Below are 16195 nucleotides of genomic sequence, written 5' to 3'. Positions count from 1 at the left end.
GGCTCACCTGAGGTCAGGAGTTCAAGACCAGCCTGGCCAACATGGTGAAACCCTGTCTCTACTAAAATACAAAAATAGCTGGGTGTGGTCGTATGCGTCTGTACTCCCAGCTACTAAGGAGGCTGAGGCAGGAGAATTGCTTGAACCCAGAGGTTGGAGGTGTGCAGTGAGCTGAGATCATGCCGCTGCACTCCAGCTTGGGCAACAAGAGTGAAATTAGAAAAAAAAAAAAAAAGAAAGAAAGAAAGAAAAAAAAGAAAAGGGCAAAAGACTGCAGCCTAAACAAGCTCTTAACAAATAAGATATACAGATAGCATATGACAAGATGTTCCATATATGTCATAGAAAATTACAAATTAAAATAATGAGATATCACTATACACATCTTGAAATGGCCAAAATTCAAATCCGTGACAACACCAAATGCTGGTGAGGATGTAGAGCAAGAAGAATTCTAATTCATTGCTGATAGGAGTGCAAAATAATTTAGTCACTTTGCAAGACTGACAGTTTCTTAGGAAACTAAACATACTCTTAACATATGATCCAGAAATTGCGTTCCTTGGTATTTACCCAAATGAATAAAAAAACTTACGTCCACACAAAAATCTGTACTTGCATTTTTATAGCAGCTTTATCAATAATTGTCAGAACTTGGAAGCAACCATGTCTCTCAGTAGGTGAATGAATAAATAAATCGTGGTACATCCAGAGAGTGGAATATTACTCAGCACTAAAAAGAAATGGGCTGTCAAGGCCAGACGAGACATACAGGAAAACTAAATCATATTAGTAAGCAAAAGAAGCCAACCTGAAAGAATTATATATTGTGTGATTCCAATTATAAGACATTCTGGAGAAATCATAACTATGGAGACAGTAAAAAGATCAGTGGCTGCCAAGGGTTAGGAGGTAGGGAGAAAGAATAAATAGAGCACAGAGGATTTTTAGAGCAGTGAAATTATAAAGTATGATAATGCATGTCATTATATTTGTGTTACTATACCTTTGTACAACACCAATGGTGAATGCATGTTATTATACTTTTGTTACTATACCTTTTCCCAACACCAAGAGTAAGCCCTAATGTAAACTATGGACTCTGGGTGATAATAACGTGTCAATGTAGGTTCATTGACTGTAACAAATATATCACTGTGATGTAGAATATGAGTAGTGGTGGAGGTTGTACATGTGTGGGGACCGGGGACATTTGGATGTTCTCTGTACTTTCTTCTCATTTTCTCCGTGAACCTAAAACTTCTCTAAGAAATAAAGTTTATTAATGTAAAAAAACCCAAGATACCATATAAGCCTCTCAGAATGACTAAAATATAAAAGAGTGACAAGACCAAATGTTAACAAGGCGTCAGAGAAACTGGATAATTCATATATTGCTGGTGGGAATATAAAATGGTACAGACACTCTGGAAAACAGTTTGGCAGTTAAAGAACTAAACATGCAACTACCATATTAACTGTCGATTACACTCCTGGGCATTTATCTCAGAGAAATGAAGACTTATGTTCACACAAAAACCTGTGCATAAATGTTGACAGCAGTTGTATTTGTAATCTCCCTACACTGGAAATTACCCAGACATCCTTTAACAGGTGATTGATTAAACGAACAGTGGAACATCCATACCATGGGATATTACTCATCAATAAAAAGGAAGGAAATATTAATACATGCCACAACCTGGATGACTCTCCACATGATTTTGCTGGATGAAAACATCCTGAAAAGTAACGTACTTTATGATTCTGCTTATATAACATTATTGAAATGGAAAAATTACAAAATAGAGAATACATTAATGGTTGACAATATAGGAAGAGGGTAGAGGTGGGAGGAAGTGGATGTGGTTATATTTGGCAGCATGAGGGATCCTTGTGGTGATATAAATATTCTCTATCACACTGTCAATGTCAACATCTTGGTTGTGATATTGTACTGTAGTTTTGCAAAATGTTATCATTGGAGAAAACTGGGGATAGACTGTTTCTGTATTATTTCTTACCATTGCATATGACTATACAATTATCTCAAAATAAATAATTTCACTAAAAAGCAACCTGGATTCTGAAGACAGATAAAGCAAAAAATGTTTCACAACTAAGAATCTTAATAGGAAAAGACATCAGAGCATCTGCATCAACAAATTTAGAGGAATCAAAGTTGGTGAGAGATCACAACAGACTCCATTTCAGACATTTTCCCCTCTACTAGAATACTTCTCAATTAATTCTTTAAGAATATTTAAGTTAAAGTCATCAAGTTTCTACTTTTGTGACTTTGATGCTCAGCTGAATTGATTTTGAGGCTTATATCCATGTATTTACTTAAGGCTATTTTGGGTGGATTTCTGTAATTCTTCACATTGAAGAAAGAGGGTTTACTAAATATTTAATGTGGAGAGGGAGAGCATTCTTTATAGGTCATTTCAAGGAATATATTTGCTTTTCACAGAAATTATTCAGGTGCTTGTATTGAAAAGATTCTAATTTTTTTCTTAAATGTACATAACTCAGGTATAGAAACAGGCACAATTTTTCATTTTTATTTTTTTTTTGGTATTAGCTTTCCTAACTTTTTGGAAACAGCTGAATTCAGGTTTGATTACAACTGATGGCAGAAAGATGCTAAAGGAACTCATGACATCTTGAGAAATCTAGGAAGTGTCATCAATACTATTTTTACTTGTCTATCTTTGCTCATCTCAACCAGTATTATTTTTGAGCTAAACCAAGGTTAAAAATGTAATTATGTTAAAGATTTGGAAATTATCGAACATTTGTATGGTCTGCTCTAATTTTCCCCTTTCCATTTTGCCGGTGATATGCTTATTAAGAACAATTACTGTAGTTTGGTGATTCAGCTAGTGGCCGGTCAGAAGTGATTGCCAAGACTCACCTGTAAGCTTCTTCTGACATTTTCTTCCAATTTTACTTGGATACGATATGATGAAGATGAAACAACAAAGCTAAAATAAAACAGAAGGTAGCTGGCTCTTCTAGTGTCCGAATCAGCTCAATTTCTCTGTTGGTTTCTGAGAATATTTGCTTCCATGTTACTTCAAAAGCCAAAAATCGAGTTATGCACATTGACTACACGGAACCAGTAGCAATATTATAGATTCTTAAAGAGCCTACAATAAATGTCTGTATTTCAACTGGAAATATAAAATGTTGAAAATGTTATTTTCTTCATAAGCTAAGAGTTCTATTTTGCAAAACCATGTATTTTTCCCCTCTGTTTTGGTTTGTTTTTACCTCAAGGCTTTTATCAGAGCTTTTGATGTATCAGCATATAGAATGTTTAAATAAGTGAATGGATTGTTTGGAAAACATGCCAAGACTGGACAAAAAGGTGGTTGAATTTGGAAATGTCTTCTTAAGAAAATCATTGTTCATGCTGGCATCACAAATTGTCATGTTCCTAACATATAGCTATATACAGACACAGGACCCAAACTTATCAATTTTTGAACTATATGCTTTATATTTTAAGGTGTCATTTATTATAACAGTTAATATCATAAAGACAAAACATATTATTCCATCCTTGCCCTTGCAAGTGTGTCCTCCTGTTTACGGAATTAATATTTTCTAAGACAAGATCTATTGAAACATATTGTTTATTTCTGCTTGCTTGTAGAAGGTTATTTTTTTCAGGAACACATTAATAGATAGTTTTGTGTATAACTATGACAAATAACATGGATGGTTGATTACCTAAGATAATACTTATTAAAATGTGAGACCTTTAGATGCAGTCTGGGGGATCCATTTAAAAATAGGACTGTTTATTAGAACTCTATAACCTTAAATTTGTAAGGAACTCGAAATTGTCTTTGAAGCATAGTGATTTAAATATTGGATAGCAATAAGTGTAGAAGCCCAAATATATGCTTCAGTTGGTCACTAAATTAATCTCTAAACTTTAAAACAAACAGGTGATAAAGAAAGGTAGACAAATTAGAGTTATTTTGTAAAGAAAGGAGAAATCTGAGGGACATTAAGTGATCTCAAATAAATTGGTGATATAAGTAGTTTCTTCTTCCATTAAGGAAATGATGAATACCATATAATTTGGCATCCAAACTGGGATATGCTTGAAAGTGAATGAAGCCTATTAATAATTAAACAGGCATAAAGGCATAAAGTCAAAATAGGCATAAAGCAGGATATATAGTTACCATAAGAATTATTTCTCCATTTATTAATTCAACAGACACTTTGCTAAGTAATTAGGTAAAAAAATGAAGAAGATAAATTCCTGTCGCCAAGATTAAGACCATGTAGGTGAAACATATATGCTTTTATTAGGAACTAAGATAAAACTCTTTGTAAGGAGCATAAAAGAAAGGTTTCTATCTCTTAAACATGATGGGCAAAGATACTGTTAAGTCTTTAAAAATCCATAGAGTTGAGAATAACACTCTCACTCCCATTTGACAGCTGGGGAAACTGAGGCTCATGCTACTTAGCAGGCTAATAGCAGATTTGAGGCTAAAGCATATGGCTCCTTGAGTTCCCGTCTATAACTGTTCATTCCACTATGTTATCCTTACGGGAATTGCCAGAAGGAAAAGATATGAAATGCTAGAGATTTGGTTTACATTTCTGTGGATACAAAGGATAGCGTGAAACTTATTTGTGATTTATTTTCCTCCCAATGAGAGAGAAGATCTAAATGGCCCAACTTAGCCACTTGTAACCTGCTTTTTAAAGCTTTGAGATATCGTTTTTTTGTTTTTTTGTTTTTTTTGGAAGACGCTAACACAAATTTTTCTTGTGAGTCAAATCTCATGACAAGGGGAATTGCAATTTGCATACTGCATTACACGGAGGTAACCGAGTCTTTCACTATACTGCATTAGAATTTGAATTTTATTATATACAAGTATAGCAAAAGCAGACTCAACTGTGTATACTTAACTGAAGTCCATTATGAAAATATTTTTCAGAACATGTTTTATTATATCTTAGTAACCTACTTGCTAGCAGGATGTGCTAGCCCATAATATCTAGGGTAAGCGTGCCATCATGTAGGAATAAACTCACTTAGGCACACATAAAGTTGTCAAGCTATTCTGCCATTCATTATTTATCCACTGCTACTCATTTCATTATTTGTTTAGTTAACTCTTTTTTTTAAGTCAATTCATAATATAACCATTAAATCAATCAAACTAATCTATCAATCAAATCAATCAAACAACACTAATACCTGAACCCTGTTTTTAGTATCACTTCTTGTTGTGATTTTAGTATAAAAATATTAAGTCTTGGAGATGGCTTATCAGTTCAGTGTGTTTATCTGGAAGATAAAATTTTGAAGATAAAAAATGGTAATTATAAAAAAGTAATAAAATGTACTGTCTTTGAGGAGGAAAGTGCAGCACTTAGACAAGACAATAGCCTACATTCTCTGACTGATAGGAGGATATCACATTAGATGAAAATGATAAGATTTAGTAGACTGAAGAATAACTTCCCCTTGACAGTGCCCTGACCCTTGACCTGTGTCCTGACTCTTGTTGGCTTCACTAACACAGGGCAACTGTCACAGGTGTAGGATAAAAGACATTTCTGTAGAAGCTACCAACAGTTAGAGATTTATTTCTTTTGATGATCACTAATGTGCTGTTGGGATAAAACCGTAAGTTCTGACCTTCTCTGAGCTATAAGGACATAAAAATTTACTCACAAGAAAGCAAAATTCTAAATGCAAAGAGCTTTCTTTATTGTTTGGCTGGAAGAGCACTATGTAACAGAGAAGGTACATGCATCGAGGCAAAATGATGGCAAATGTGTTATTGTCATTACCCTGAAAACGTGTTTCAAACATAATTGTGATACAGATCTAATAAAGAATATTCCATTTATCCCTGCATTTTTATAATTCTTAGTAAACTCTTACCATGTCATACCCTGGAAGTTTGTCCTATTCTGAAATTATTCTTTTGATTTATATGCTAATCATCATTTAAAAAATCAGTTCTTTGACTTTTATTTAAATTTTCTGAAAGTGGTAGCTTTGTGAGTACTTACGGATGATGTGGTAACAATTGTGATTTCTCATGAAAGTTAATGCCTCCTGCTGTAAGAAAATATATTGTATACTCCTTTTTAAGTAACACAAGCAAGAAATTCAGAAAATACAGTGAAGCACAATGAGTTATGTGAATCCATGTTATAAGAGAAGAATATTGCAAGGGAAAAACAAATAACTGTGACATCCATTAAAGTAAGTAAATCCATGATTGAAAAGGAAAAAATACCTGCAGAAGAATGAATTTTACAGGTAAAATGAAAATGACTTCACAATTCATTAAAATAAAGTCAAAGCAGCAATCTGATAGTGTTTCCCAATGTTTTATCATGAAGGAAATGGAGTCAAGTTTTTGAACACTTGACACGATAAAGTGATGTATTTCATTATTCTGTTTAGGGGGCGAGGGGGATGTAACACAAGAATCATCCAAATGTTTGTCACTTAATGTGAAAAAAAAGTAACAATTTCCTTGCCATAATAGATTTCCAGGACCCAACTGCTATTCAAAACTGTGTGAAAGGCATAAATTACTTTTAAATTCATTGAGGGTTCTTATTCAGGTCATAGGTCTTGCCCTTCAACATTTTTTATCCACAGCATGTTTTGATGACACAAAATTGGTATATCTAAGCTTTAGGATACTCAGTCAAGGAAAATACAAAGATTACGTTTATCATAAAGTGATTCTATAGGTAAACTACTTCAACTGATTTAGTAAAGGTGTAGCTAAACCCATTTGTTTCCAAAATATCACACTTTCTTTTTATTAAATCATGAAAATAAGGGATTGTAATCATGTAACTTATTGTCATGCATACTTGCTAAAATAATGCCTTCTTCCCAGACTACCATCGTTGCAAATGTGATGAGATCATCAGGTAACAGAGTAGGATATGAAGGCTTAGCGTGCTGTGTTGTTAGCACATTAAAAAAAGAAATTGCTGGGATAATTAACAACTACCTATTTGTCTGTGGGATGCATTCATTATGGCTCTACAAATTGGAGGTCTCCAAAATCTGTGCAATAAAATTTACTCTTTGTTCGGGAAGTTCCCCTTGGATTTGGGGAAAATTCTGGTTTGCTGTGTCTATTGTAATTGTGACAGGCAGTTGACATGTCTCATAGTCTAAATGTAGTGGCAAGCAGGGGGTGGTACAATGACGAAAAAACTGCCATTCATTCTTGTGCAAAGGAAAGGTGTTTCTTAGCATATTCCAACCTATGTTCAGACTAGAGTTGGGTCTTTGGGGTTGAAGGTCAAATCTGTGAGGTCAAAGCTATTCCTTGTCAATCTTCGTTCACTAATGACACATGAATTGGAAATTAGAACAAAGTAAGTAAAACGAATAGCCAGAAGGTGAGTGTCTGTTTTATTACTCAGAAGAGCTGGGAAATCTGGCCAATTGTTGCCCTATGTGGCTTGAATGACAGTTGTTAAGTTGAAAAAGGGACAGTGTGATGGGAATGCCACTTTAAATCTCAATTACCTCCTCCACTCCAATCAGCTTGGTAGAGCTTTAATGAAGTGCAATTCTCTGTCCTTTTCCTCATACTTCTATCTCTAGAATAAGCCTCACATTCAAGTTTGACAGCAGTACAATCAGTTTTCCATTCATCACTGGCCCTGTTTTAACCCTGCTGAAAAAGGGCCTAATGTACGTGGCAGTGATGGCAATTAGGCAGAAAAGTAATATTAGAAACAGACAAAAGCCTGAGTCTTTTAGCATTACAGGTGTTTTTTTTTTTTTTTTTTAGCCCGTTCTAGACATAAAGGAATAGGCAGTGTTGTTAAGTTCCCTTCTTCAGTCTTCTCTTAAGCTGAAAGTCCAACGATTTCAAGATTCAATTAATTAGAGACATGGAGAGCCAAAGTACAAGGTAAAAGCTAAGTTCTTTCTAACTGAAGACACACTTAGTAATTGGCCCCTTATTCAAATGGATATCTTCTGGGTGTATGTTTAATAAGGTTGATAAAAACTCGTCATTTCCTCATTAGGATAGCACATGAATACACTCTGCATGTAGAAAAGAAATCTTAAAGAGAACAAACAGGAAAATATCAATCTGTTAAATATAGGAATGTAAAACATAAAAATTGAAAAGCCTGAGAACTATAACTTTGCAGGATGGTGGGGGGTGGGTATGTTAAATGCATTGTGTGTGTGTGTCTGCACGCGCGAATGAATGAGTGTGTAAGCTGAGAATTTTTTTTAAGACAAGTCTTGGCTCTTCAATCAGTTTATCTAGGAATGTAAAATATTTAAGCATTTGAGTTTTATAACCTGGATCAACGGTGTTTACTATGACTTAAAAAAAAAAACACCAAGATTGATGACACATTTAAATGGCTTTCTCATATGGAAACAAAAGCAAGGTTTCCAAATCTATACATTTGTGTCTGCATATGTAAGTATCCATGTAATAATCATGCATGTATCTTTACACAGAAAAGTCACATATATGTGTTTAGGTACCCACAGTGTATTCTTTCATCTAATTCTATTTGTAAATGTGTCCATACAATGTGTGAAATCTTAGGAAAGAGAAAAGTTCATATATTTTTGTGCATGCATTTAATTGTTATATATGTTTTCCTAACGGTTCTTTTTATGCCAATTTAAAAAATGTCAGCCAGGTTGGGGTGTTTTTTTGTTTTGTTTTGTTTGATAGATTCCACAGGAACATGTGGCATCGGTGTAAGGATCTTGTTTAAGAGAATGGAGGCTTGGAGGAAAAGAAAAAAAAAACAGATGCAGCAATTAGGCGGCTCTTGCTGCTCATTGGGGAGGTGACACAAGTGGGTGATAGTGGCTTTCACCTCTCACACTCCCTTCTCTCCTGCCTGATTCCTAGAACAATCCCTGTCAGAAACACTCTTTGAAAAAGGCTGCATTAGACAATGGCTCTTCACCCTTATTTTACGCTTTAAGTAGTGGAGCAGAATGCTGTAAGGGGCTGAAAACAAGGCGTAATCTGAGAAAGACGCGCAGGCATTGTTATAACTGTGAAAACCAGAAGAGCCCCTTTCAGAGCCGTGACTGAAAGTGCTCGGAAGACCTTTAGTCCTTTGCACTCTCCCAATCACCAATTAGACAAACATTAACATCAATTAAGCTGTTATACGGCACAGGTTCCATATAATTACCTTAATGGGTTGACGCTTTCTTTAGCAGCAATTTCTTAAACAAACTTCATCTTTTGTGCAACAGGCTAAGAAAATTTTCAGCAGGGAGCATTTCCTTTTGTCAAGTTTTCTAAAGAGACAGCTGAATTGTTCTATTTAACAACAAACACCTTCACTAAGGACCCTCGTCTTGTCCCCGTTCCCACCACATTTGACTACTAGGCTCAAAGCTTATTAACCATCAGAGACAAAAAAACGGACTGGCCAGGGGAGCCCAGACACATGCAGGGCGGGCAGTACACAAAGGACCAGTGAGTCTGGCACCGGTTTGCAAGCAGACCCTCGGAGAAAGCACCAATTGAATTAGTTGCCTATTTAGTATCCAAAGCGCCAGATCCGTCCTTACCAAAAGCACAAAGAAAATGAAATAGAAAAACAGGATCTTGCTCATAAAACAAGACAAATCTGTCTAATTTATTTTGTACCAGTAAGTGCTAATTAAATGCAAGCTACTCAGATTCTTCCTGTTCCTGCCTCACCTAATTCGCTTAGAATCACGACAATGCCAGTCTGATTTTTCCCCCTGTTTAACAAACATTCATTTGAAATGTACTCAAATACAGCTATAAAAATACAACCCTTATATCACTTCTATTTTTACTTTATATAAAGTCCATGTGTTTTTACTCTGTTGTGAAATTATTTGGTGGGGGGAGTTCTTGGCAGAAACAAGTCCTTAAACTATCCTTGTGCATCATAATGAATAAACAACTTGAGATGCATATAATGAACTATAATTGTCCCCCCCTCACAGGGTTGGAGTAATGTATGTAACCAAATTTCACAGCAATTCATTAAAAGTCAGAAGCCTGACTCTTCTATGTACAGTTTTTAAAGCAGAACGTGGTTAAAAAATAAAATTAAAAAGTATAAAATATGCACTAAATACTTCTAGCAAACCAAGGAATGTTTTCTCTCTTTCTCTCTCTCTCTCTTCCGCTCTCTCCTTCACATTCTTACTGCTCATTTTCACATACCTGATTATAACAATAACCTTGGGAGCAGGCAATTCATTTTACATCTTTAAGGTCAGCGCTTGGGCTCCAAAGACAAGTGTTTGCTCCATTTAGTCCTGCCCTAGTGAACTCCCAACTCCTCTTTGGGTCAAAAGCTCAAGACCACAAAATTAAAAGATGATGATGAACTTATGCTTAGATTTTGACCGCAGGCCACTGCCACCCATGGCCAGAGGACTTTATAGGGGATGAATTCCAGACACAGAAAGATATGCAATTACAAGATAATTCTTCTCAACTGTATTGCCAAAAATTAGCGTTTAAAAAATATGTATATAACTGAGGTTAATTTATCTACAATATCAAATTGGTAACCTATTTCCTGAAAAGTTTTATGGCTGTAAAATAAAATTATGGTAACCTTACCGAAAGTTCTCCCTTAGTAAATTTATATAGAAAGTGATGTTTTTCATTCCAATATTTGTCTATTATTTATTAGAAATTAGTCTTTTTTACTAAATTTATACTTTATAGTTAAAAAACGTAATTTGAGCCTTCCTGGATTACTAACTGCCTTGATGCCTCATGACACTACTTTAAATATAAAACTGTATTGCTCCTATTTTTTTCATTGGTTATTTCTGTCTGCTCCAGCACAAATACAGCTACAAATTGGGAATACCACACATAAATAGTGGGAAGCCCAAGTAAAGAGTTTCCATCGCTGAATTTTCTCTGATTGGAGCTCAGCCACTCATGATATAGCAAGAACATCTAGGATTAAATCAGGAAAGGCCTGAAGAAGAAGAGATTGTGGGGGATATCCTTTTTAACATTTACTTTATTATCGAGGGATAATTAATCTTTCCAAAATAGATAACAAATTAGAGTCACAAAAATGATTTCTTTGTAAGCATCATGTGAGAATTATACAAATTTATATCCTTCTTAAAATTTTACTTATGGCAGATATAATTGGGTATAATGAGGACAAACTCATCCCAGGTGGCAAAGTCACCTCTGTAACCACAAAGAAAATGTGCATGGAATCTGAGATTCCTTTCTCTAATTTCCAGCATTAAGGATGAATCTGTGATGTATGAATGGATTTTTCCCCCATTCAACACATCAGGCAAAGATCTGAATAAAGTTAATGTTCGCATTTTGACACCCATATCAAACTGAAAACACCTCAATCAACTGTTGGATGGATTTGGCATAATTATTGATACACTTTGCAGGATTTAAAGAGTAAGGATTCAGTGCTCACATACCACATTTGAAATGAACACAACTTATCAAGTAGAGTTCTGACATGTGTGACTCTTAGTATCATTTTGGAAGTGAAATAACCTGTCAAATTTTAAAATGTGTTAACAACTGGATGGTTAAATGGCAGGGACATAAAGAAAGGACATGGGCTTGGTTTGAGATCTTGTTCTGGAGTAGAGTCACTGACTGCCAGCCTAGAAGTAATCACAACAAAAGTTTCCCCCCAGGGGTTCTGAACAAAAATTCTATAGTTGAATAAATAAACTACTACACAGTTAGATTATCTTAACTAGCATCTGCAATCTTCCTTACAATAGCTATTTATTGATGTCTTTCCAAATGCATTAGAAGTGGCAGATGATTTATTTTGTCTTTGAAAAGTACTTATAACCATTCACTCATTCAACAAATATTTAAGTTTCCACTATGTGCCAGGCATTCTTTTCTAAGTACATTATCAAAGTCAAATAGTACAAACTGCCTAATGTTCTTATATTGGAGATATCTTCACTTGAAATGGGTTAAGGCAATTTATAGAGAAAGCACTTACCAAAAAAATTTACTTTTCTCAGACTGTAAAATTCTTCACCATATTTAATTTATGTCTGGCACCTGACACATAGTAGGTGCTTCAAATAGGATGCTTTGTTAGTTTCTCTATATTCCCACCCTAACTGATTTTTTGTGAGTGCAAAGTGATCAAGCAAAAAGGAATCCACTGACCACTGCTACTGTTCAGCTTCACTCGTCGCATTGCCATCTATGGCAGTGACCCTTTTTGTTTTATTTCAAAACAACTTTTCCTTATTCTTTCTGTAACGTTCATTCTGAAAAGAAGTGGGGGAGGCAGTGCATGTAAGGTAGGGTGGATGAGTGGTGTTGGGAGATGCTTAGTATTTATGTATTTTTGAAGTTTTTTAAATGAGTTTATGTCTGTGCTTGTGTTACACATCTGAATAAACTGGAGTCTCCCAAAAGTAGAGTTAGAAATTTTGACTCTTCAAGGAAAAAATAACAGAATTGGTAGCGGTGAAACCTAGGCTGGATACAGTTTCTCTTTTGAGAACAGTCAGTCAACACCCATGCTGCTGAGCATCCATGGGACCGAACAAAGACTCTTGGTACCATTGGAAGAGATGCGGATGTTTAAGATACAAGAATGATTGAAATTTTCTTCTGAAGGAATTCAGAACCTGGGGTCTGAAATATTAATACCATAAGACATTTGTATCATATTCCTTGACATTTTTTCTGCTTATTAGGATGTTTTGAGGACATTTTGACCATCAGTATATGCTGCAAGTTGGTGTTTGAATCCACTATGAAAAACTGACTTCTTTGATTTGTAATTCCTTAAAAATAGATAACAATCATTATATGCCATTTATCTAGAGGAAAATAAGGCCTGAGATAGTTATCTAAGGACCAAAAATAATTCCATGCTAAAACTCATCTACCAAAGCTCTATCTATCATCTATCTGTCTATCTATCTATCTATCTATCTATCTATCTATCTATCTATCTATCTATATCTTATATATCTGCCTGTCTACCTACCTATCCATGTATCTACTTATAATAAAAATATACCCCCATGAACATTAATACAATAAAATGCATTCTTCATCAAACATAATTATAGATTGCAATCATTCAATATGTGGTATATATACATCCATACACTGACAAATGCAAAGCGGCAATATTACTAATGACATTTGGAAATGCTAATATATTTCTAGCACTTCAAATATTCTGCATACATAGATATAAAGGGGCAAGTCCTAACAACCTCTTCGAGTAAAGTTAGCATTTTTATTCAAAACATTGAGAGTTAAATGAAAAGGCAAAGCCTTCTGGCAATAGGCATACAAATGAATATCTCCTCTGAAATTCCTTTCTCTGTATTTCACCATCCAAAAAACAGAAGGGTCTTATTGCAAATGTTACTTTTTCAAGCTACTTGAGCCTATCTATAGGTGTAAATCATTTCTATGATCCCCAAACCAAATACATTTTATAACCCGTTTCATCTTTACCCAACGTCTTCTACAGGAGATAAACTATGTAAAGAGGGACCAGTCAGTGTATTAGCTTTGGACTACACTCCCGGTTTTTAACCTATAATAGAATTATTTTATGTTTTACTTCCAAACATGTATGACTTTCCACTCTGAGTAAAAATTTAATGAAAACTTGGGGAGACATATTTTAAGAAAATACTTTAAAATTATGCTTCATCTTGCTACTGTGGTATCTAAAGCCCAAGCACTATTGAAATCAATTCTTTGATGATCAGTTCTGGGAAGTTTTGAACTTTTCTCCAAAGTGCAAACGTGTTTCTGTTCTTAAATGGAGTACTGCCAGTGTGCTAAGTACTCTTTCATACTCATAATTTTTTTCAAGTCTTTATTCAGTTATTTAAACTTGAGCCTTTGGATGTATGGGGGTCAATACATTTCACCTGATTTAGTGAGTTCCCATTTAGTTAACCTGGTATGGCCTACATTCCTGAGAGTTTCTAGAGCTACTATGTTGTGTATAATCTTCATAATAGTTCAGCCTGGTTAACAAACACTATTTCTGCCTTGTTTATCCTAGTCTATAGGAGAGGCCAAAGCTTTTCACTCTGTGGTAAGTTTGCTCCTCTTTTGCAGGTGGTGGTGTAAACAGAAAAGATCAGGGTGTGTCCTGGGCCATGTCCTTCCTTAGTGCCTCTCCTCCTTTTTTTTTTGACAAAGGAGTGACAAGAGCAGAGGAGACTTGAGGCATGTTAGTGCAAGAGAATATGAACCAGGATGGGGATGATGTGAGCAGGGACGATAAAACAATAATAGGAAAGTGAAATGAGGGAATACTGGAATATACAATAAAAAAAATGGCACAACCAAAAAGAGGGCCTAAGTGTTTGTACATACAGCTTGTTTGTTTTGCTTTTCAAAAGGTGTTAGGAACAAAGTACAGTGGGTCAATTAGAGGTATCCCAGATCTTACAAAGGAAAAAAAAGAGGTAGGGGGAAAGAACTCTCCTTAGTAGCCACCCCCTGCCCTCTTTATTTTGGTACAATGCCTCAGGAAAGGATTATGACATAGAGACCTTGTTTTTTATAAATGCATCATCTTTTTAATATAAATATTAACTACATTTGGCATTTTGGGAGTCACACAGTTAGCAAATTAGTCATTGACTAAAGCTATTAATCTAGGTTTTATAACACTTTCCCCACCTTAATTTTAGAATATTACATGCAAGGGGAAAAATCACCTTCTCTTAATGGTAGGCTCTAAAGTTATAGTGGCAGTTAGTTCTGTTATCAGAATATCAGCACATTGAATGAAATTTTGAAAATTACAAAGACTGCACAGGCATATAGTGGAATCGATCATTCCCTCTACATGCTAAATGCACCCTCATTTGAATCTTATGCATTCCCTTTAATATACCCTCCCTTTCAATTCAATTCATTGCATTTTTTACAAGTATGAGATGGAAATTAGAAAGTTCCTCCAAGGCTTCATATCTTTTGTGTGCAAGATTTATGAGGAAGAGAAATTTTTGCTATTCTTTTATTTATAAAATTTAGTGAATTGAGATAATACCCTAAGACATAAAACAAGCTGTTCATTTGTACTTACATGTGCAAGTATGAAAGACAATATCCATGTCATTAATCTTCTACTTAATATCACCTTAAGTGAAAACCTAATTGTATGAGTCCAGAACCGCAACATAATATTATGAAGACAAGTGCATATATATTCCTTAATGTTCTAGTGAGAGCTTTAAAGGTTTATATAACTTGGAATCACCATTTTGAATATTACTGGTAAAATTATGAAAAGTAGTTTTAGGATCAAAACACAATGGCACAATATTCATTTTAATTCCCATGTTTAAAGTAACTTAATTATAGCAAGATGTACAATTTGCTGTCTGTATCCATGGATTCAGCATCCGAGGATTCAACCAACCTCAGAAGGAAAATATTCTAGGAAAAACTCAATAAGAAATAACAACACAACTATAATAATACAAAGAATACAGTGTAACAATGATTTGTATAGCATTTGCATTGCATTAGGTATTATAAATAATCTAGACATGATTTAAAGTGTACAGGAGGATATCCATAGGTTATATGCAAACACCACGCGATTCTATATAAGAAACTTGAGCATCCACAGATTTTGATAAAGGCAGGGGTTCTGGAACCAATCCCTGGTGGATACTGAGGGACAACTGTACTCCCTAAATACAACATTTCAAATATGGCATTCAGAGGGGCCTAAATGCTGTGCTGCATCTTTTTGGATCATCCATGTCGAAAATTTACCAAGAGACTGTCACCTTGTGGTTTTTGGCTAAGAAATCAGGTTATATAAAGCTGAAACAGTGGCCATTTTTATTTTAATCCATTTCTTCTTGACTTTCGTAACTTTCCCATTGGAATAAAAGAAATGCAACTGCTCTCCAGCAAATCCAAGAGCAGTTAGCCATTCTCTGCCAGAGGTAGTCGCCATCCATTACCAGTGCCTAGGGATACTCAAGAATGGCAGTGTATGCCATTCCTGGACAACAGGAGGGGTGATTGAAAACTGTCTAGGGTTTTGTCCATCATACCCATTAAAAGAGTTGTGTAATGGGATAACATTTTTTTTTTAATTTGAGTATTTAGCTCTTGGAGTCACCATGGATTGGTACTGAGACCTTGAATAA

General features: G+C 35.0%; 1 long non-coding RNA gene across 1 annotated transcript in view; it reads left to right on the top strand.

Moving 5' to 3' along the window:
* The first annotated feature begins 7459 nt into the window (after positions 1–7459).
* LOC117975788 (uncharacterized) overlaps positions 7460–16195 on the top strand; it is a 243211-nt gene continuing 234475 nt past the window's right edge. The window contains exon 1 of the long non-coding RNA XR_008620827.1: positions 7460–7943. This is a non-coding gene — a long non-coding RNA (uncharacterized LOC117975788). The remainder of the gene's footprint in view (positions 7944–16195) is intronic.

Source organism: Pan paniscus, chromosome 15, assembly GCF_029289425.2.
Source record: "Pan paniscus chromosome 15, NHGRI_mPanPan1-v2.0_pri, whole genome shotgun sequence".
NCBI classification, from domain to species: Eukaryota; Metazoa; Chordata; class Mammalia; order Primates; family Hominidae; genus Pan; species Pan paniscus.
The sequence above is the reverse complement of the archived record's forward strand: the minus strand, read 5'-3'. Positions and strand labels throughout refer to the sequence as shown.